Source organism: Cuculus canorus, chromosome 7 (assembly GCF_017976375.1).
Source record: "Cuculus canorus isolate bCucCan1 chromosome 7, bCucCan1.pri, whole genome shotgun sequence".
In the NCBI taxonomy this organism is placed as follows: domain Eukaryota; kingdom Metazoa; phylum Chordata; class Aves; order Cuculiformes; family Cuculidae; genus Cuculus; species Cuculus canorus.
Window position 1 is genome coordinate 30,859,672 of NC_071407.1, and position 23,158 is coordinate 30,882,829.

The following is a 23,158-nucleotide window of genomic DNA, read 5'->3' on the forward strand; positions in this document are numbered from 1 at the left end:
CCAAAGTGCGTGTTTAAAGCTACACAGCTGCGCTTTATTTGGAGGAAAAAGTGTTTAAGATGCTGGGTGGATAGATGCTCCCGTCTGCTTTTCAATCGTGAATAAAATGGGCGCAAGTTAAAAGTGAAGCGGTTTGAGAAAGCAAGGATTGGCGAACACGGTAATGTTGTTAGAACTTAAATCCCGTGGTTCCTCCATTTCTCTCAAACCACGTTATCATTTTGTAAAGGGCTTTTCAGAGATGGCTTTCATTTTAAAAAGTTAGAAATTAAATGGGTCATGTGTATTTGTCAGACCCGTCTGACAGACAGAAGATGTCATGAGAGGCGCAAGAATTCATTTGGGTTGAGAGGCGGAGAAATCAGCCCCCTTTCCTTTGGAGGATTTCTGTAGTGTTGCTGCTTAATACTTGTTTTTTCACGACAGCATGAAGCTCGCCTAGCGCTGTTGCCACCGGGTGCAGACCACATAGTTTGTCTGTAGCGGCACTATCTTCACCATCGGTAGTGTTGATGAGAATTATTGATCTTTGGGTTTACTGAAGGGACCCCTGATTTGAGGTGGCAGATCAGACCAGTTGGATGGGCCAGCTGAGCCCTAGCATGAGATGCTCTGCTGCTTCCTGGGCTGAATGTGCGGCACGCCACACCGCAGCAGGGCGAGACATCCCGGTTAGGCACTGAATAAGTTGGTACATCTACATAGCACGATGCAGCAGAAATACTGGCTCCAGTCCTGGATATCTTTTTAGAGTTAATTAGCTGGAGCAGATCATTGCACCAAGGAACGTGTGCTGCTGCGGTGGTGGCTGGAGTACCTGATTTGTGCTAGTGTTGCTATCTTTGCACAGGACTCTGCTGATAGAGCCTGACAGTGGGTAAAGAATTCCTTATGGACCCAGCTGTCACATAAACATCAGCCTGGAAGCGTGGAGATGAATTCACAGAAATCCTTGCCTGTTAAATTGCAGTTTAGCTGCACAGGACTAGATCAGAGAAGTGTTCAACAATCAGACAGTCAGCAGAGGGCAGCTAAGTTGCTCTCCCTGTCTGCTACCTGTCCAGGTACTCTGCTTGCCCTCCTCCCTCCCTGCCTTATCTTTGCAGGTTTACTACTGATGCCTAAAAGAGAGTGCCCGAGGGCATGCTTTTTCCATCACCTGCTGCTCTGTGGGGTGTGTGCTTCCCTCTGGGATAGGGGCTGCACGATCCCCGCAGCTGTACGACAAGAACTGAGCTGACGGCACAGTTAAGATCACAGTTTATGATCTCCCTGGGTTTCTTACATGAGATTTTTTTTTTTTTTTCCCAAGCAATAGGTGGGAAGAACTTAAATATTAACTTCCTTGTTGATACAACAAAGACACCGTGCTTTTCTTCTTTCACTCCTTTTCTTTTCAGCAGCACTGACTTGCTGTATTCTAGGACTTCCGTGGTTTTCTCTACACCAAAATAAACGCGTTCTTGGCTGCAGCCTGTAGACAGACATGGGTAAAGTTACATGGTATGGTGACCACATTTTAAATATAAATGCTACTTCAGCAGAAGCAAATAGATCAGTGGTAGTAGATGCTGTTAGTTTTTCAGAAGCTGAAGATGTGAACTGCACATCCCAGGATGTGCAGACCATAATTGCTGGAAGAAAATACTATTGCTCAATAACCTCAGTGACTTGAGAGGAAAAGCCCTCTGATGGAAGAAGCAGTTAAAACAACATTCTTATCTTCTGCTTAATTATATTTAGAGGCCATTGTCCCAGAGCTGATTATTCTTGCGCAGCGTTATGCATACGCCTGATTTATAAAGCTAGGCAACTACACAGCATTTTCCTGTAGATTTTTAGAGAATTAGAAAGAACTTTCCCATTGTGGACCAGGTTCCTGTTTGTCCTGCACATGTGTAACTGCTGATGCTACTGCTCTATAGAGGGATATTTTAAATCATAGTTTGTGAAAAATAACATGTTTTCTGATTTATTGTGCTTCATGTTACTGTAATAGTCTATGGAAATAAATACACTGGGAAAATGGATATGCCTCATCATCCCATTTAACAGTTTTTCAGCCTTTAAAAAGTGCTAAGTGCAACTATTGCACTTATGAAGCATAGTGTCAAAACGATGCTTGAGAGGGGAGGAAGAGGTCCGACTTCAGCCTGGAAGGATGCAAAGAGAAGAGACTATTTTTTATCAATTTTTTTTTTTTGATAACAAATTCATTTCTCTCCCATGGACTGTACTGCCTACCCAAATTGCCTTTTACTTCAGGTGTTTGTCAAAGAGGAGTGAGTGCTGCTCCACTGCAGGGGTTTGTTCCAATTACATATTTAGGTGTGCAGAAGGAGGTCCTGCCTTAGACTTGCAAAGCAAGTGATAAAATCATCAGATTATATTTTAGAGCAGTGAAATACGCTTTTTTTTTTTTTTTACTGATATCTTTGTGGAGAAGTAGTAGAGTCTTCCGCGCTGCTAATTTCATACTGATTTTGGGCATATGTGTATTTATAAATATTCATCTTCCCGCAATGTCAGGTATTACAGATTCCAGATTTTCCTTTGTTTTCTCCTTATATTCAATTTCTGGGAGAGCGTGAGGAGGCAGGGCATGGCTGAGTGGCTGAGATGCTGTGCTGGTGTGGGAATGTCAGCCCTTGCCCTCCTGGCAGGCAGTGCTGGGATATGCCGTCTTTGCACTCCTTTGGCTGGAGCTCTGCTCCCTGAGAACACTGTGCCCAGGGAGAAGTGTACGTTGAGCAGGTGTTTTGTATGATTATGCCTCCCTAGAACATGCTGGTCCTACAGTGTAACGCTAAAATGTAATTTTCTGCAACAGTCTATGATGTTCTTGTCAGCCTTTGAGGAAACAAGCTCAAATCCAGCTCAGGGAAAAGCACGTGGCAGCCAGAGCTCGAGTTATCTGCCAGGTGTTTCAGTTAACACCAGCATAGGAAAGGTGATAACCAACACCAAAGTAACTTTTCCAAATCAGTGTGAAAGCTGGGTTTTAATCTTACCCTAGTTTTAAACATGTGCTGTACGCGGAGGTGCAGATTCGGGAATGAGTTCAGGGTCCAGTCAGAAGGGAGAAGCCAAGGAAAGCGCTGGTGCCAAATACAGAGGGTGAATGATGGGCTGGAGGTGGGGCTTTGCTTGAACAAACCTAGTGGAAGAGTGAGGTTGGCCGTGCCAGCCCAGGCTCGGTTTCAGGAGGGTGTCACTGCGTGGTACCTTTCCTGCTGCTTGATACACGTTACCCACCTTTATTAGGAGAGGTGATTTGAGAGCCAACACTAACGATATGAGCTGGGTTACTGGGAATATGTGATCATTTAGGACTAGCCTGATTCGTCACAGAATCTTACCACTTGTTTTTACTTGAAAGAAGATTTAGTTTTACTTAGTTTGAAACGTGGAAGCATGAATGACGATGCACCTTTTCTCTTGATGGTCATTTGGACCAATGCTATTATCATGGCTTTGCTAACAGCAAATATTTTCACGTTACTGACTCTTTGTTCACATTAAGTAGGTCACTCTTTTCATGCCTTGATAGCTGCTTGGCTTTTTACGTTAAATCTGTTGTTTGTTTGTTTATTTACTTGAACCTGCTATTGGAAGAAAAATGGAGGAATGTTAAATGTGCTCCTCTCCTGCAGCTGAGGTGAATGCAAACTTGGCTTGGATTTCAAACCAGTGCTCATGCAATCAAATCCTTTAGAGGTGCTCCTTGCTTTGAGGAGCATAGTATAATCTGCTCAGATGTGATGACGGAAGTAAGATCTTAGAATCATGTCAGGCAGAAGCTTGAGAGATTTAATTTAGTGTCTTCCTCCATGATGCCTCATCCCTGGAGGTGTTCGAGGCCAGGTTGGATGGGGCCTTGGACAGCCTGGTCTAGTGGGATGTCTGCCTGTCGCAGGGAGATGGGGACTAGATGACCTTTAAGGTCCCTTCCAAGCCAAACTATTCCATGATAAGTTTTTTTTCCGTGAGCTTGGACAATTGATTTGAGGCTATGCTCGTGTCTGTTCTTTATCTGTAAAGTGCCAGTAATTGAACATCTGTTGACTTGGAGGCACATTTTGAAGAGAAGGTGGGTTTAAGATTATATGTACAATACCCAGAATACCTGTGTGCAGCTGAAGTATTAAATAGCTGATTAAGTGAAGTGCTATTTATGGGTTTTCTGCTCTGAGAAAGAAAATGCTGAGTAATTTCATTAGCTATGATAGTTATTTCTGTACTTTGTTGGTATAACCATGAGCAGGATTTAGACTTTCTCTCCTAATTTCCCTTAGTACAGACCATTGCAAGAAGAATATAACAGCAGTCCATACCAGCTAAAGCTGAGATTTTTGAGTTCCAGTTAAATGCTGTCTAATTAGGAATACAGATTTTTTTAGATGTTAGTTTGTCATTCATACTAAGACAGAAGTCCTAATTTTATTGAGATAGAAGGTTTCTTTACTTAAATGTTTTCACTCTGTTTATAGTTCCAGAAAGTTCATTTTTGGTATACAAATGTTTTTGGGCAGGGATCTGAACTGATGATTAGAAAATGCTTGTTTCTTACTGTAAGGATGGAGATTATGAAGTACTCTCTTGTGGTGTGTATGAGCTGTGGAATCGCTTGCCTAATAAAGATGTTCTCAATAGATGCGGAATTCTGCACTGGTTAAATTATCATGCAGCCTGTAGAGTTAGGAAATAAATGAGGGTCTGGGAGACCGTGATGTATGATACCCTAAATGGCTGCATTTTCTTCATATTTGAAAGGTAGTTTAGCTTGTCGTCATTACTGATGATTTGTGCTTTTATAGCCCTTCTTTTTGCATTTCAGAAATCCTTTGTGCCCATCTGAATAATAAATCACCTTGTTTGATTTGTTCAGTAAGACCAAAAGTGAAATTACATTCTTATTAAGATGTCTTGAAAAACTGTAAGTGTGAGTAAAATTCTTTAAAGGAATATTATGCCAATTTTTTTAATATTTTGTTTTGTTGATTTTATTACCTTTTCAAATCCCAGGGATGTATCTCCAACTGCTTTATGGCAAAGAGAGAAATACTACCCTGTTTAAAAGTAAAAAATGAAAAATCTGATCATACTTTTGATTGCCTTCGAGCAAACGATTTCAGATTTAAGCACTTAATGAAATCTACAATGAGAATGAATTCCATCTTAGAATTCCCATTATGGACAAAAGAAAGGCAAATGTAACAAATAATGGTTTCTGCTTCATATTTGCTCATTGGTGGAATAATACATTATCTGTACAATGTGTATTTCATTAGAAGGGGATTTGATGCAAGTTTTCTGTCAAACTGGAGAACCATTAAATGATATAAGGTAATGTAAACTCCCAACTCATCGGTAAGGTTTTTGGAATTGAAATATCGAACTATTTGAAATTTGAATGTAGCATAAAGATACAGGCTTTTATGTGCTTTTACATGTTGCTTTAAAGGTAGAAGCCCAGATAGCAGTCTGGTGCTAATGCATAATACATTAAAAAAACAAGCTAAACTAAAATGTATGCAACTAATGAAAAGTAAAAATTATATGGAAGAAAAGTGAACAGTGCAAATAGCCAGAGGTAAATTGAATGTGCTGTTTCTATTAGTGCTCTGGGTCTAAAAGAAAATTAAGTAATTTTGCTGTAATATTCAGCAATGAGCTCTTCAATGTAGTTTCCAAAGTCCATATGCAGACACAAAAATAAAATTCTCCTCCATAATTTTGATACATGGAAGAAGAATGATGGCAGTGAATGAAAACAGATATAAAGAGGCAGTCTGCGACATCATGGGCACCCCAAACCTTTAGCCATATGCTTGCAATTAAGAGTTTCTATTCCCTTCTTTAGAAAAAATTTGTTGAAAAAATTTGGTGGTGTGAATGAAGGTCACCATGAGTTTTAATAAGTGTTACATAAATTTAAAAAAGAGAATTTCACAGCATGTTTGCTGGTCAGGAAGACAAAAATTCTGTACGATCTTGCTTAATATGGCCTTTTTCATGCAATTTCTTACTGCAGAATAAGTGATTAAAGCAGCATCTTATTTGGGATTTACTTAAATTTTTTTTATCCACGGCATAGTTCTTAAAACCAATAAATTTTCATGTCATAATGTGGCTTGCAAATGAGCATAGTCACATACTTAAAAAAAAAGTTATTGTTTTGGTTTGATTATTTAATCCAAAACCTGTTGGAAACCTTATTTTGGTGATACAGATTCCTTCTAGTAATGGATCCTGTTAGAAGACTTGAAAGAATTTAGGCCAAGTGAAATATTCTTCTCTATATTGTTGGTAGAGTTTGTAAAGGAAAATAATGTGTTAAGCTTTGAGGAGTGCCAGTACTCCAGCTAATTTTTTATTTATGTTTTAAAAAAAAAATAACCTGAGAATGTAGGCATTTGCAAATAAGGCTGTGCTGAATTTATGATTGATGCTGCAAAGACAGAAATCTTTTATATATTAAAATGTATGTGACTAAGTTTTACCTTAAGAAAGGAACATAAGAAGCTATTTTTAAGAGTCTTAAAATCCTAAAAGCACAAAATATTTAAATAAGTTGTGTTATGCAGCAGTCTGATGATAAATGTGGAAAGCCTGATAATGGCTCTAAATGAGTTTATGATTGACAGCAGAGGCTGAATGAAGTCCTTCTTAATCCCAGGTCTGTGGCTTTTTAAAATACGGTACAATATAAATGGTTCTGTCCTTTATAAAACATGATCTCTTGGATGCTACATTAAAAGTAGCGCCGTATTTTTATTTTCTTTAAATTTTAAAAAAGTTCAGCGCTTTTAATACTTAGCTGGACTTGAGGACCGTAGTTAGCAGTCACTTGAAGTCAGAGGGGTGTCTGTCAGTGTTATGGTAAAGATCAATAATGAGAATCGCTGTCAGGGAGGAGTGTGAGGTGCAGGAGTGAGGGTGGAGGAAGGCAGGAGAAAGCAGGTGATGGGCACAGCCCTCAGCATCAGGCAGAGTTTCTTGGCAGAGGTAGCTGATGGGTTCAAAGGGCTTTTGCATTGCATTTAGTACCTTTGCCTGCTCTGAGAGGGGCTGCTCTCTTGGGGAAGGCTGCGCTGGAGGATGGAGACTGGCAGTAATGTGCAGATTTTGTGCTCATGGAAGGTGGGCTTTGGGAGGAGATGATGATGTGATTTACTAACCTTTCCTGGAAGTCCTGTGTGCTTATGACTCTGAAATCTCTGAAAACCCAGAAATAAATCTATATTTTTTTATAATACTGTGGTTTCCTTCTAGGAATTCAAAGTAATACCCTGACATTTGAGTGCTTCTCCCTCCCTTTCTGCCCAAGCCTCACTCCCTTGGACGAGGGATTGGAATGACTTCTCCTTGCCTCCAGATGTTACCGATTCGTCATACCATCTTGTCACAGAATTTGTGCAGTGCCTTCCTCGTCCTGCTTTTGCTGCCTACCTCTGTGAATTCTGTAGCTACGACTTCCATCACTCACAGTGTTTAAAAAGTAAATGCCTAAATTAAAAGTACCTTCTCATATTTGCTTGAAATTCATCTCCTATTAGCTTCAGCAGCTGCCTCCTGGTTCTAATTTTGTGAAATTTGTGAAGAACAGCTGTGCACTCATTGCATCCACCACCTCTGTGAATTTGTAAACTTTAGTCATATAAATCCCCCCTCTGCCTTTTTGGAAGAGTCTGGGACTTTGTGGCCTTTTCTCAGGAGGCAACTGCTCCATCCTCTTGTGATAGTATCACAGGATACTTACAGGTTGGAAAGGACCTTTTGAGGATCATCTAGTCCGATACCCTGCTGTGGGCAGAGACATCTTTGACCAGGTGTGGTCGCTCAAAGCCCCATCCAATCTGACCTTGAACACTTCCTATGACGGGGCATCCAACCTGTCCCGGTGTCTGTCCACCCTCAGTTATGTCCAAATGTAACCTATCCTCTTTCGGTTTAAAACCATTACTCCTTGTTGTGTCACTACAGGTCCTGGTAGAAGTTTTTCTCTGTTTTTCTTATAAATTCCCCTTTAAGTATTGGAAGGCTGCAAGAAAAGCCTCCCCAGACCCTTCTCCAGTTTGGTTGCCTTTTCCTGTACCTTCTGCAATCTGTTATTGAGCTGTGGAGACTGTATTTATTTATTGAATTCAGTTTTACTTTCTGTGGGATGGTATAAATCGAAGATTTCACTGAAGGGTAGTAGTAAACATCACAGGAACTTTATTTGTGAGCTAAGTTTTTAGCGAGGATCATGAGCTGGGATGATGAGCTAATGAGATTTGTTTTCATGTATAAGTTTTATTATTTCACATCAATTACCAGGCAACAGATAAGCTCTACAGCAATTGATTAGCAAAATAAGGAGCTTGATATCCTGTGGGAAGACTTCTGGAAGTTGAAGGTGATGCTAAATGAACGGACAGGGGCCTCCTGTACGCTGACGCATCCATCGTGTCACTGACATTTTTGTTGGCAGAAGGGACACTGGTTCTTAGGTGGAGGGGACTGAAAAGGATCCGTTAGACCTGCATGCTTGGAGAGCTTCACGGAGTAAGGGAGAACTGATTTGTGTTTACCTGAGTGTGCGGGCTGTGGAGCCGCTATACGAGAGCTGCAGCATCCCCCATCCTGTGGAAGGTCAGGGTTCCTCTTGGGGCTTCTTCTGTGCTTTCATAGATGTCCACGTTTGTTGTGGGTACTTCTGTCCTTTCCTCTAACAAAACAACTACAGAAGAGTTGTGCCCCTTGCTCTTGTCATGATATTCCATAGGAGTTCACTTAGTAGAGAATTTATGATGAGATGTTGTTCATGATATTTTAATTAAACAGAGCTGAACTTGAAAATTTTTTTTTTGGGGGGGAAGGGTGGGGGATTTATGAAAGCATTCTATATTCAGGTGTTGGTAGCAAAAGGTTACAAATTCATGGCTAGAAAAATTCCAATAACTGCACAAAGTAGAATACTTGTACGTGTTAATTCTTCCATTGAATAAGGAAAACAACAACAAAAATAATAATTCACAGATATGCAATGAGTATTTTCCTTTTATTTATCACTTGGCTTGAATTGTAAACATATTAATTCCTGCCTACCGGTTAATGACTTCGGGTAATGTCTACTCTCTTTTTGCAGAAATTGTCCATATCCCTCACAGTCACTTACAGGAATAGACTTAGTCAGGTCTGCTTCCTTAGCCCTGAATGACATTTTTGTCTTTCTTTAAGTAGTTTTGCTAAGGTATTTTTAAAGCACTCTTTCTTTTAAATCCTTGAATTTACCCCCTGAACAGATAATAAGTATCTTTCAGCCATACCAATAGAAAATACTTACTGTTTTCAAGACTTTTTTTTGCTAAATATCAGGAGTGGCTTGGGTGTTGTAGCCTCTGCTGTAATGCAGGGTTGGGTTTTTTTTCCGCTGTGGTTTAAAATGTTCTGCTCCTAAAGGAAGTAGTTCTGATGGTATTAAATGTGTGGACATCCTGTCAGGAAAAGTACTTTCAAAATACTTCCACGATTGCATTCAAATAGGAATAAGACATTATGTTTGTGGTGTGGGACCTAAAGACAGGCCCTGGGTTTAACTGAGATATTTGAGATCTCTCAGGTACTTTCTTCTATTTTTCATATTTTTAATGTATCTAAGTAGTATTGTATCACATATAAATACAGTGACATTTGTATTCTGTGATATTTTAATGACAGAGTAGTTCTTTTATTTTTAAGTATTGGAAATGGCAGTGGGTGGCAAACGTGCTCATATCTGTGTCTTGAAGAAATTGGTTACCAGTTGTATATCAAATTGAATAATATTTTCAGTGGAACATTAAGACCAATAATGCTTCTCAGGAAAATAATAATATTCCCCTAGATTCCTGTGGCGATTCGTGGTTAATTTGGATAAGCTGTGGGATTCAAACATGGGAGTGAAAATTTTGCATCGCTGACCCCGTGCAGCCCTCCTCCCACTCCTGCAGCTTTAGAGTCAGTCTGTGTTTTCAGGATCATTCCTCGCAAAGAATTAAGTTGATCTGCTTAAAAAATATTAGTGGTATCCAAACACCAGAAGGTTTCAAGCCTTCAAAAATTAACCAGGGTTTCTTGGTGCTAAAGCAGGGATGTCTGTGATTTGAGGACAGAGGGTTTTCCATAGATAAGCCTTTTTTTGTGAGTGGGATGATTTTGCTGATCTTGCTTACAGTTTACTTATTTAAAATTATTTTTATTAAATCTGAAGAAAAGTAAGTTTGCTCTTTCCTGAACTAGTGAAGGCAACGCAATGTTTTGGCACACATCTGAGCATGCAAAGGCAGGAAAAGTATTATTTGTATCTAACTCTTTCTCTGCATGCCTTGAGATTTCTATGCGTGACTTTTTAGCATTCAGTGTAGAGAAAAATGTACCAAATGAAAGCTTATTTTTGTCTGTGAATGGACGTGAGGACCGGACAGCTGTATACATGCACATGAGTTGAATGCATCTTCAGACTTCTGTTTTCCATCACGGTAGCGAAAGTCTTCCATTGAGAACCTCTTATTCTTAGTGGTGCTTTCCATGGTCTCCATTTTTGTAGCTTTCTGAAAGACGTAATCCTTAAACTTTCCTCTTTAACATTTACAAACTCAGTGCTTTTATCCACATGGTTTTTGTTGGTTTTTTTCCCCCCGTATTAGTTCAGTGTCTGAGCTGTCTTAGCCTTGGTCCAAGTGCATCAGTTCTAACTTTCAGCTTTTCTTTCATGGGCTTAATGGCAAAATTAAGCAAAAAATCGGCAGTATTTTATGAGAGGCATGGAGTAGTTAATCCAGAACTGGATCCACTGAGATTGAGGAGTGTGCAAAACAGCAAAGAAGGGAAGAGAAGCAGTTTTCAATAACATCCCATGGGTCTATATGAGAAGGAAAATGGAACTGGAATCAAACACAAGTCTAAGAATAGAAATCTGCAGCCCATCTTTGGCCTAGTTACCATCTCCTGTGTCCTGAACAGAAGCGAGCGGGGTGCTCAGGTGGTGCAGGTCACTGCAACACTGCTGGCTTTATGGAGCTGTGACGACTTGTGGTCTGTGGAATAAAAAAACCTACACATTTTTTCTGCCCTCAGCTTTGTTGCTGTATTCCAGCTGTATGAAGAAGTGTTATGCGCATAAATATATGTGGATTATCAAGAAAACTTTAGTTACTATTCAGTCATTTCATTAAAGATGGCATGGGGGTCAGTGTTGCTAAATTAAATTCATTCCGTGTAACTTTTGCTTTAGCTTGTGCACTGGTTTTAGTTTTACTTAATATATCTTAAATATTTCAAATATATACGAAAGCTGTTGCTTTGTCTCAGTTGCACTGGTTTGAATGTACTTCACCTTGAGAAGCCCTAGGTCTTTGGGACTGGGATGGGAAATCTGGATGAGTTTGGGCACGGAGCTAAACATCAGAAGACATGGAAGAGGTTCTGCTCAGTCCCGTTGTTACTGCTCAGCTTGCAGTTTGAGAGGGAGAATGGAGGAAGCAGTGTGCATCACGGGCTGTTCGCTAACCCAGAGTGGCATAGGAAGGGCTTCACCTCTATGATCTGAGCTCCTCGGAGCAAATCAGATCCTTTCCCACTGCCTTCTCAGGATCGTGGGCTTCCCTCTCTGGGCTGGCAGTCCCTGCTCCTCTGCTGGCACTGCAGCGAGAGAAATTGGGGTTTACTTTGGAATGTTTTAAGTCACTGATTCTAATCTTGTTTTGGATTTGATTTTAATTATTTTTTTCAAAGAGAGATTAATTCTCATTTAAGTGTGGATATGTAATTAAAGATCTCTTGACTTAAGTTGCTTTTGTTAACCACATGCACGGGGTGTATGTATGTGAAAGCAATTACATAGTTGAATATACATCTAATCCTGTTCTTAATGTTAAAGTGTTGCTGTGTTAGAAAATGATAAATGACTTCTTATTTGTGAGGGGATTTACTTTTTTCCCTTATGATTTCTGCCAAGACGATGTTGGAAGGAAAATTAAATTCAATTATAAATCGAAATTTATTTCAGTGGTGGAAAACCAGCACTTAAAAATGCTTTGTTTTTACTAAAATGCATCAAGTGTGTTGGATAACATAAGGGAAATTATCAGAACGTATTTTGCACTTCAGTCCTAGTGAGTTATTCAATACGGAAGGTATTTCCTTAAAATGCTTTAGGTGGGTTTTGGTAGGCATGCTAGCACGGAGAAACCTGAGTTAGCTTCAACTGGAACCAGCAGAGCTTTGTGAACAAATATTCCCTCTTGCCCTGTGCTTATTGCTGCCAGGCTGACTAGCGTGAGGGGAGCACTGTGCAGGCACCGGGGTGCTGCCTGCAGGACTCGGGAGACCCGGCCATCACCAGAGATAAACTCTATCCTTTGGGAGCTAGGAAATTCCATATCTAGGCTTTTCCATGGAATGGAAAAGGTAAGTGAGGTCTCCTGATTTTAAAATTTTTAGTTTGTTTTTGTTCTCCTGATTTTAAAATTTTTAGTTTGTTCTTAACTTCTTTAGTTTAGTTTGTTCTTATTAATTGGAAAGAAATGGAATAAACTGAATTTGAAGATAAAAAATTAAATTCTATGTGCATGCAGAGGAAACTCCTGCGGTTTCTTAACCTGGTTTAATTATTTCAGAAAGATGTATGTGCAGGTGCTGGCTGGCTGCTTGCTTCGGTTCTGTGGTTTGGTTTTCTTAGAATAGGCTTTTCAGACTGTAATTGTTCCAGTTGATTAGTTCTTGAAGCCATCATGCTTTTCATGTATTGTAAATACTTTTAAAAAGAAATATATTTCAATTTAGTGCTTTTTTAATTCACCCTTTTTGTTCGCATGAGTAGTGCTGCTTCCATTTACTATGTATTCTTACTCTGAGAATTGTCAGGAAGGGCTGAAAGCAAAAATCACCTCCATTACTCTCTGTGCCTATAGCTCAGTACATGCTGTTTTCTTATTGAAGTCTGCTGCCTCATTTTCTCACGCTGCCTCCTGCTCCCGGAATGAAGTATGGATCCTTTGGCCTTACGGCAAAGCAGAGGCGTCCCTGCTTGTACCTGAAAACTGTGCAGGTCTGAGAGAGGATGGTGTAGCTTGGGCTTTGTGATCCGACACGGGCTCGGTAGTGCTCCTACCAGGAGTTTTGTGTTTCCTCTTGTGCTATTGAATGTTATGATTGCCCTCAGATCAGAAGAAGAGAGCCCAGTTTGTCCTCAACCTAGCTGATAGTCTTCTTTTGTCCTGCTGGTGCTAGATTTCTGCTGGTTTTAGGTGTGCGGGTTTCTGCAGTAGGAGAAGGATAAAGACCTGTTTATTGGTAGCGTCATATTGGAGCGTATTATCTTGACCTTTTTGGCCATTGTTCCAAATAGTGATTAAAAAGTTTTAATTAATTTGGTTTTCTACAATATAAATGTTCATCTCTTTTTGCTTAGATTGCATATTATAAAATGATTTCATATTCTTTTCACGAAGTGTCTTTGAGCTTTGAAGCTCTTCTTGATAATATACATTGTTTAGCAGTAGATTGTCTGAAATAATCCCCCAAAGTATTCTGAGTTACTCTGAGTTTAATAAGAGATGAAATTCAATAATGTTATGGGGAAGAGTTTTGTCGTTCTTGGAGATGCAACCCACATATTATTATTTTCAGGTTCTGCAGATGAGTCCTTCCCTGTATCAACTGAAGTCTTCATTGAGCTGCCCTTGTTTCTTGCACACCTTTCTTTAATTAAAATGCAAAGTGCTATGTAGGTTTGCATTCGTTTACAGTGTAGCCTTATGAAATACAGATATGGCTATTTCTCTAAATATCTGTAGATCACTTCCTGTGCTGCCTGTAGGAAAATATTTAAATCTGAACTTATTGCTTTTCGTTGTGTAGAAGGAAACACTACTGAGTTTTTCCTCTGCTTCTGGCATGCCTTGCGCGCATTTTACAAAATATAACGAGCTGAAGAAAATACAGACCAAGCAAGATTGCCAGCATGAGAGACAAGCTATGTATGCTTAGGACAAAGGGAGAACTTCCCAGTGGACAATTCCTGTAGGAAGATGGTGATGTTGCTCCCATCTGTCCCCATGGGATAGGTGGAAGCTGAAAGCCTGGAACCTGCGATGGTTGCAACTTGGCAGGCGGCAGAGCTCTGCTCGTAGCTGTGACAGTCTCATACGGGACCCCGAGCAAATCGTTTCTGCTCGCTGTGATTCTGGGTCTGTGGCTGTGTAATGGAAATGATAGGGTTTCTCCTTCCTCTGGTGAATCACATTCTAACTATTGAGTGAAGGTTGTAACGTGCGTTAGCAGGAGGTGTGCTTCTCCAGACCCCATCCTTGCATCTGTCCTGGAGGAGTGCGAGTGGGATTTGGAAGCCAAATTGCAAGAGAAGAGACAGGGAACGTGAGCTTATTCCCATAGGCAGAAGAGAACAGTTTAACTTCTTTGAAATACCCTGTTTGCAACTACTGGATATTAATATTTTCAGCTTTTCTTATCTGTTGGTAATGGTACATAAAGTCTAACTTAAAATATAATCTCCGTGGGAATTGTATTTCTCTTATTTACCGTACTGGCATGTGGATTTGTGTAAGTACTATTAATTTTGCTACTATACTATGAAATATCACAGAAAGTTGAACTTCAGTTAGAAAAGTCATAATAAAGGACCCGACTGTTATCAGAAGTGCTGTCTTTCTCTATTTAATCAGTATTTCCTACTCTTTGGGGAGGAGGGAATGAGAACATTGCCTATAATGGGGTTTTCATTTTGATAACATGCAAATGTGAAAAGAGCCTTGTCTTTATTTTTAACATTGATGAGAGCCTTGCAGTAATTTTTGTCTGCAAGGACTATGTAACCTTCTGCAGCACTGAAAGCTGAGAAGCACAGCACAGCATCAGAGACTGCCTTCCCCATAAACGTCTTTCCCATATCCAGTGTCTGTTCTGTACCAGAAACTTCGTAATAGAACAGCCCCCGTGGTATGGTGTGATGGTGCATGTGATTATGAACCAAAGGTAGAAATCTGTTCAAAAATACCAGAACTTGCCCAAAGAAACCTCTTCTTGCAAGCTGCTTTTTAATCTAAGGTTGTCTAAACTGTGTGTATTTATCAATTAAATTTTGATTGCATATATTTCTGATCTTTCTTTCGTACTCTCCAAGCCCCTCAATAAACGAGTTGTTAAATATTTTATGCCACAACAGTCGAATGAGAAGCGCTAAAAATAATTTGTCTTAAAAATGGCTGTTGCTTTTAGAAGTGTGTTCATCTGGCAGGGTCACCTGTCTTCTAAGAAGAGGAGGTTCATTTAAAAGATAATATCTTCCCTTAGCATTCCCACGATTTGTCATAGTGATCCCTTACTGCAGCATGATTTGCCTGCTGCAGAGACAATATCCATGATACCTGTAGGCTATCACAATTACTGGAATTGCTTCAGTGCAGTCGTTCTTAGCTTAGGATGCCAGTTGCATTCTATTATCTTCTCTTTGTATTTGCAAAAGTTAAATTCTTTACCTGGTTTGCATCAACATGGTCATAGTTTATTTACATGGCTTTCTACATTGATCGTGTCTGATAAGTAAAACTGCGTTTCCGATTGCATTAACTAACATTGTGGCGTACAGATGTGTTCAGCCACGAGTGCAGTTGTGTGGTAGAGGATCCATGAGCGATGTTTTGCTTGTGCCTCTGTATAGTATCCTTGTAAAGGCTGCAGCCTGCTGTGCCGAGAGTGGCTGACAGCCTAGCTTATGGCTGTATCTCCTTTCCCACAGCGATGCTCTGAGTCTTCTGTGGGTCAGCGCTCAGCCCCTTTTTCTGTGTTTGTAGTCGGTGCTGCTGCAGCAGCGCGGGCGATGCAGTTAAAAACAAACCTCTGGTCCTCAGGGTTTGGTGGTGCTGCAAGGAGGGGACACGCTCCTGCGCTGATTGCGCACGTGTCTGTGTCTCTACACAGACCGCCGGCTTCGTTTTAATTTTAGCTCTTTGCTGACTTGTTTGCTCCAGAGAAAGTTCAGCTTTTTTTCATTGTCATTTATCTAACACGGAGTGCTAGAACAGATATATCTTTCATTTTGAGAGTGCTTCAGAGGATGATAATAATTGTAGTTAAATTAGCTTCCTAACAATAATGTGCAGAAAGTAAGACATAATTTTGTGCTGGGAGATCTAAAATAAACAAGATTAAAGGCTTTCCTTGGGACAAGGAAGGCAGTTAGTTTTTCATATTAGCGTCAGAAACTTTGTTATTCCCGTGTTAAGCCTGTGGCAGGGTGATGGCGCTGCCTGTTTACGTGTGTGCAAGTGTGCGCCCATTTCTTTGTACTCTTGGTTCTCGTGTCTGTTGCTCCTGTTGGATGCTGGGGACAGGGAGAGGTAGAGGCCTTAGCGAGGTGCTATGGTATACGTAATTCCCCGAGCGCTGAAACAGTGGATGAGGACTTTGGGAAAGTACAATGAATGTCCGTGTTTATGTCTAATTCACTTAGCTTAACTCCAGGCCGCAGATAGATGGCAGATGATGGCATTGGTTCTTAAGTTGGAGGGCAGAGATTCCCAGTATGCATGTGAACTTTGGAGATAGCCTATCTCCAGTCAGGTTTCATTACACGGAAGAAATTTCCAGGGAACAAGAGAGATTGAAAGGGGTGAATGAGATCTGTCTGGAGACAGATGTCTTAAATGACAAGTAGGCTGAATTGTCAAGGAAGAGGGTCGGAACAGTGTTTTTTCCACTGAAGCAGAGGAAGAGTGGAGGCTGAAGCTAAGAAGAGCCCCTGGCAAGAAGAGGGCTTGAATTTTCCAGTGGGAAGGGGCATCTGGAGGTGCTCGTTGATGTGCAACACAGCTGCTCTCTGTAACCCCCCAAAGTGCCAGAGCTGCCGATGGCTGTTGATGGGAATGTCAGCTGCGTTGCCACTTGGATAACTCAGGTGAGCAGCTGGAACAGTAACAGCAAAGCTAACAAAACATCATTAAATCCATTTGGGGACACTGAGCAAATCTTAAACCAACCAGTACCACTCCAAATACCTGTTTCTCTTTTTAGATGGTGTAAAAATGAGAGTGCGCATCTCTGCTCTGCTGTGAGTTTGCGTCTTTGCTGCCTTACTCAAAAGTTGCTCCTCTGCATAGGGTTCTATGGAAACCATTCCTCAAATAGGGACTAATGAATGGGCACAGCAGCTTGTTTGTTCTGTGTGTCTTCTTCCGTGTCCTCCATGATGTGGTACATTGTAAAGGTGGTGGTACAAAACCACGGGTGGTACGAAAGGCTTTGAGTAGCAACCACGGATATTTACTATAAAAGTAAGTAGTTCTAAATCCCAGAGTGATTCTGTTCCCATGTTCAGTGCTGCATGTGTGCAAAATTCTTTAAAAATGTGTTTGTTATGGTTTCTTCTTATTTTATTTATTTTTATTGTTTAAATACTGGCCATGTGCATAAATAGTGTTGCTTTCTGTATTTTATTACTTATAATTTTATTATTAACGTTAATGGAAGTGTAAACCAAGAAACCTGAAACATATTTATTGAGGGCAGTTCTCTGGATTTTCAGTGAAATAATTTTTAGTATAGCAGGGGGAGAAAAAAGGCGGAGAAAGGCATATAGAAAAAGAAAAATAAATGGACTGACCTTCAAAAATCTTAAGCACTGTGATTTCAATTGAAGGGCATAGTGTTTACTACTGAGACTGTATAGCGTTTTATAAGTGGAGCTTTATAAGTGAGGCATTTTTGGTTAAAATGGATCTCTTTGAAAAAGAGCCTTAGAAAAATGATAAATGGTGTTGTTAAAATGTCTCATTAATTTCTTGCTTGCCTTTTACAAAAGTTAGTGCAAAGCACTTTCAAACTAGGAAACGTTTTGTATATATTCTCATTGTAGGTATCATCAAATTACTAATAAATTAGCCTTTTACAAAATGGGTTGCAGTTGAGCTATTGTGGTCTTGTGTTCTAGTTTTGATCTTTGTGAAGATCCTTTTTTCTGTTCTTTCCAGAGATGTTTCCTTGTATTCAGAGATGTGCAATTTTTCCCCCTGCTGTTCAGCAGTATAGGATTTTCCTTCAAATGAAACAATAATCAGGATTTTGCTTATTCATTCAGAAGCAGTGGATGCAAAGCCTTACAGCAGTGTTACAGCATGGAAAGGTGTCTAATGGGAGCTGGTTGATTATTGTTACCTTGCTGGGACTCACAGAGACTGGGGAGGAGTGGGAGCCTGTAGGTTTGTCCAGGCAGAGTAAGGGAGAGCTGCCTCCGAAACAGGGGAAAGTGGCTGTGGGTTTTGTTCTTCCCCTAACAGCTGGTAGTTGAAAGAAGTTTGGAATTCTTTAGACAAGGCCTTCTTGCTAATAACCAGCTTTTCCAAATAAAATACCTTCCAAGATAAGTACCTGCTCAAACAAATATGTAATAATGGTACTTCAGCGTGGCCTTTTTTTCTCTGTAGCCCTCAAACTAGGGGTTTTTTTTTCAGTAAAAGTTGAAGTGGGAAACTGAACCTTTGTTGCATTTATTTTGCATCCACAAAGTTATTATGTTAATTGCAAGAGCTTTTGTCAACTTTAAATGTACCTCAGGAAATTTTTGCTTACTGGCTTGCCGTGTGGGAGTTGTGTTAAGCAGTTCTTGCAGGAGCTCAGCATGGAATGGACCTCTCTCACATTTTCTTTTTACATTTGTGGTGTTTGTAAGAGCTTATGGATGCAGCAGTTTGCACCAAAGGGGCTGGAAACTGCAGACAGGTGTGAGACTGCTCTGCTGTGGGAAGAGGTGAGTGCACAGGGCAGCAACAGAGGGATTGGCCAGTCCTGGTCTCCTGATGGTACAGGAGAGGTTCCCAAAAAGTGGAGAGCTGGGAACCTGGGACTTAAGACAGCAGAAGGATGGCTCTACCTTCAGGGAGGCTTTGAGTTTGCCTAAAAGCAGCCTTCCTGGCTGTTGAGATGCCAGAGCCAAATTCTTCGTTACAGTTGACATCCACCTTGCGAGATTTCAAGACCCAACATGGAAAAGCCATGAGCAACCTGATCTAAACCCAAAGCAGTCCTGCCTTAGTCAGGCTAGAGGAGAAACCTTCTAAGGTTTCTCAGACAGCCTACATCATTATCCCAGTTACGTTTAGTCCAGCTAAATGCTGTTTTTCCATGCCCCGTCTATGAAAATAGAAAATTTCTCCAGACTTCGTGCTCTTTTCAGGAAAATGAGCTCTTTTTACATTGTTTTCTATTTTGGAACCAGTGTGCTCGACTGGTCAGGGCGGTAATCAGCATTGAAGTTCTGTAAAGGATTTCCTTTTAAAACAAATTTTCTATTGATTGGTAGTGATTAAACTGTCAGAGGTCAATATGGATCTGTAAAATATGTTTTGAGGTAAAACAAGTTATGTATGACCGAATAAGCTAATATACACCTATAAACTTCTGTATCAATCTTCTGAATTCTAAGTGAACATACTTTGAATTGGGGTTGACCTAAGTGGGGTTTTTGCCACGTAGAAATGAGGCAAACACTGAGATGCTTAAATCAGGTTGGGTAATTAGATAGCATGACTTGTCCAAGAGCTCTAACAGCAAAGTTTGTTAGCTGAAAATACCTTAGTGGATCTCGATTTGCACAAAGATTGTAATGTGTATGTATATGTATAAAATGTAATGCTTGTGGCAGAAGGAAGAAACCTCAAACATTCATTACTCTCATTATTACAAATGTTACCTTATGTTTCTCAAAGGAAAGACTCCAATGTTTTATTCCTTCCATTTACTTGTGTTTAAGAAGGCAGGTTTGGCCTAAGGAAACGGAAAGTAGCAGGTATTCAGTACGAAAAAAGTGATAAATGTTACCATTTTGCACTTGTTTACATTCTGCTGCTGTAGCCATGAAATTACTCTCTTTCTAAAGGTGCTGCTGAATTTGTTGTCAGATTTTATGTAACAGGAAAAAAAAGTTTGTTTTAATACTATAAGAAATACATGTATACATTTATGTATATTTATACGTATATTTATGGGTGTTTTGCTTTGTTTTGGTTTTGATTCCTGTCCTTACTCATGTGATGGCATGGGTAGATGCTTCAGGAATGGGTGTCAAACTGCCAGGATACAATGATAGCTGCGAGTCCCATCCATGTGTTGGCCAGCTTGGGCACAGTGCTCTCTCCAGCGCCGAGACCGACAGCAGAAATAAGGCGCTTTGCTCCCGGGAAGCTGAATTACCTTCACACAAAGAGATCCCTGTTCCTCATTTTGGTACATTTGCTATTGGGTCTTAACCTTCATCATGCGCTGTCATTGATGCTTGCGATGATGCGACCTGGAAGCTATGCTGGTGCATTTTAACCAGCACCTAATGGGGAGCTGTGTGCTACCGGGTCATTATCTATTACACAATACAAAGTGCACCTTGAGTACTGTGTTCAGTTCTGGTCCCTCACCACAAGAAGGATGTTGAGGCTCTGGAGCGTGTCCAGAGAAGAGCAACGAAGCTGGTGAGGGGGCTGGAGAACAAGTCTTATGAGGAGTGGCTGAGAGAGCTGGGGTTGTTTAGCCTGGAGAAGAGGAGGCTGAGGGGAGATCTTATTGCTCTCTACAACTACCTGAAAGGAGGTTGTGGAGAGGAGGGAGCTGGGCTCTTCTCCCAAGTGACAGAGGACAGGACAAGGGGGAATGGCCTCAAGCTCCACCAGGGAAGGGTCAGGCTGGATATCAGAAAAAAATTTCACGGAGTCATCGGGCACTGGAACAGGCTGCCCAGGGAGGTGGTGGAGTCACCTTCCCTGGAGGTGTTTAAGGAACGGGTGGATGAAGTGCTTAGGGACATGGTTTAGGGAGTGTTAGGAATGGTTGGACTCGATGATCCAGTGGGTCCTTTCCAACCTGGTCATTCTATGATTCTATAAGTATTCTTCAGAACAAGAAATGCTGGGAGATTCTCTGCCTTATCCTTGTTAGGTTGTCATAATAGCTTTCCTAATATTTTGCTTAAGTGAGCAAACTCGTCTGCAGACACACTGGTTTTACATTTAGTAATGAGGTGGTTTATGCTGCAGCGAAGCTCGTGTGACAGCACACAGTCTTAACAGAAGGTACCAAAAAGTTGAAATGTAGGGCATTTGGAAGATAGATTTTTATCTTGTGAGTCCAGAAGTGGTGACAATTTCATTTGCAGCTTTTAGAAATGATACCAGATTATTTTTATTTCTTTATCTATTCCTAGTATATAGAGAGTATATGTTGTAAGCAAAGAGAAAACTTAGTGCCTTTTTATATCCTTGCAAACTGTCTGGTAGTTGTGAAGGGCTTAAACCCTTTTTCATAGAATTTACTTTATTGAAATGTTCTGAAAGCTGAAATGTAGTGAGAAGTTTATGCTAATGTTTTGGATGGGCTGGTTTTAATTATTTAGCTATTTATTTATTTAGCTGTGTAGTCATTTACTGCAACGTAAGGGAAATTTTACTGAAGAATGGATGCAACTTGTGCTTTTTTATCTGTTCCTGATCATGGTAATAGGGACATTAGAATGAAACATCTCTTAACTGACTGTAGTTTTGATTTCTCTTTACATTTTCTCACTATACATAAAGACCTTAGTATTTCCAATTTAGAGATTTCCATGGAAGAAAATGGGCAAGATTGTTGAAAGGAAGATGTTTTACCCTGCAGGAGAAAAGCATTGGCATATGTTGTCTCTCCTGGAGGGAATTCTCTTCTCATTCTGAAATTTGTCAGTGTTAGTATTACTTGTGAGGATTGTTTGATATTAAAGTTTTCCTACCAGTATCTGTTAAAGGGCCATTTGAACATTTATTATTTATTCTAAAGATAATTTAAGAAAATAAAACTTTTCTGAGCATTTATGTCCCTTTTCAGCTTTTCCTTCAGAACTGTATTTGCTGGAATTGGAAAAAAGTTTAAATTTTGGAATTGTATGGTCACTTTTTTTTAGCGTAGGAGGTATTTTCTGAGTAATAATGCATTGTTTCCAAAGAAGAATCAGCGTCTTTGGTGGTTTGTTTTTGTTGTGAAGTTTTGGATTTTGTTTCTTTTTTCATTTTTAATGGAGCTGATTTACCAGTCCTCCAGCGTGGGAGCTGGATCTGCCTTCCCTTATGAAACGCTTGCAGTTGTCCTGGGTCCCTTGATTTTCCTTTGGGAACACTAAATTCCCATTTGCCTTGTTAGCTGGTTACAAAAGAAAGAATTAATCCAGTGCCTCTGCTTTTGGACAGGAGAGAAGTGAGTTGCATTAAACTGTTCGCAAAGTGCATTAAATGCACTTCTCTAGTAGATGTGCGATAATCATCTTATACATTGTGTGACTACTTCATTTCTGAACTTTGCTGGTAAGGAAGGATGCGAAAGGCTTTAAGGATAAATCTTTACTCTGTTTCAGGGGATAAGTAGCTCATAATTGCACAGGGCAATGGCAAGTCCCAGGTGTTGCCCTTGCCCTACTTGCTGTATACGCATAGGTTGGCAATTACTCCTGCAGTTAGAATGGAAATTGACTTTTTTTAGAGAATTAGATCCTTTTTTGCTGTGTATTGCTTGGAGGGGTATGCTGCAGAAGGTGACAGTGGTCTCTGAATCCAAGTAAAGATTAAAAATCAATTTTAATTATTAAATTTTAATAATGTTGTTAGATATTACTAAATAGTTAATAGACCATATTCAAAACACCTACAGTACAAATATTGCCCATAAATAATTACAATTTTTTATTAACATTGTAATTAAGAGCATGCTGCCTGCAAATGATACCTCACTAAGAGCAAAGAAGATTATGAAAAGTAAGCAGGTGACTAGTAGTGTACTTTTTTTCTCATCTTAAATAGGTTTTCCTAACCAGCAGGGGCTTGAACGGTGTTTAGCAGGTGGGGATCTGAAGATAAATGTTGTAGCAGAGATGTCTGTGTGTGTAATGCAATGGAGGTTTAAAGGAATGATATTGCATCAAAGAAAGGAAGGGTTTTTGTTACCAAGGTAATACTAAGACGAGCATGACTCATTGTTTTATGCAGGCAAAGAGGAGAAAAATGTTGATGAATTGGTCAAGGACCCTGAACCATTCTGCTCGGGACCACCAGCAGAAGCCAACATGACAATATTTAGAAATTTCTATATTTTTCTTCAATTAAAA

At 40.1% G+C, this 23,158-nt stretch overlaps 1 protein-coding gene across 2 annotated transcripts in view; it reads left to right on the plus strand.

Moving 5' to 3' along the window:
• Positions 1 to 23,158, plus strand: part of DOCK1 (dedicator of cytokinesis 1) — a 321,093-nt gene that overhangs the window by 159,323 nt on the left and 138,612 nt on the right. The window lies entirely within an intron of this gene.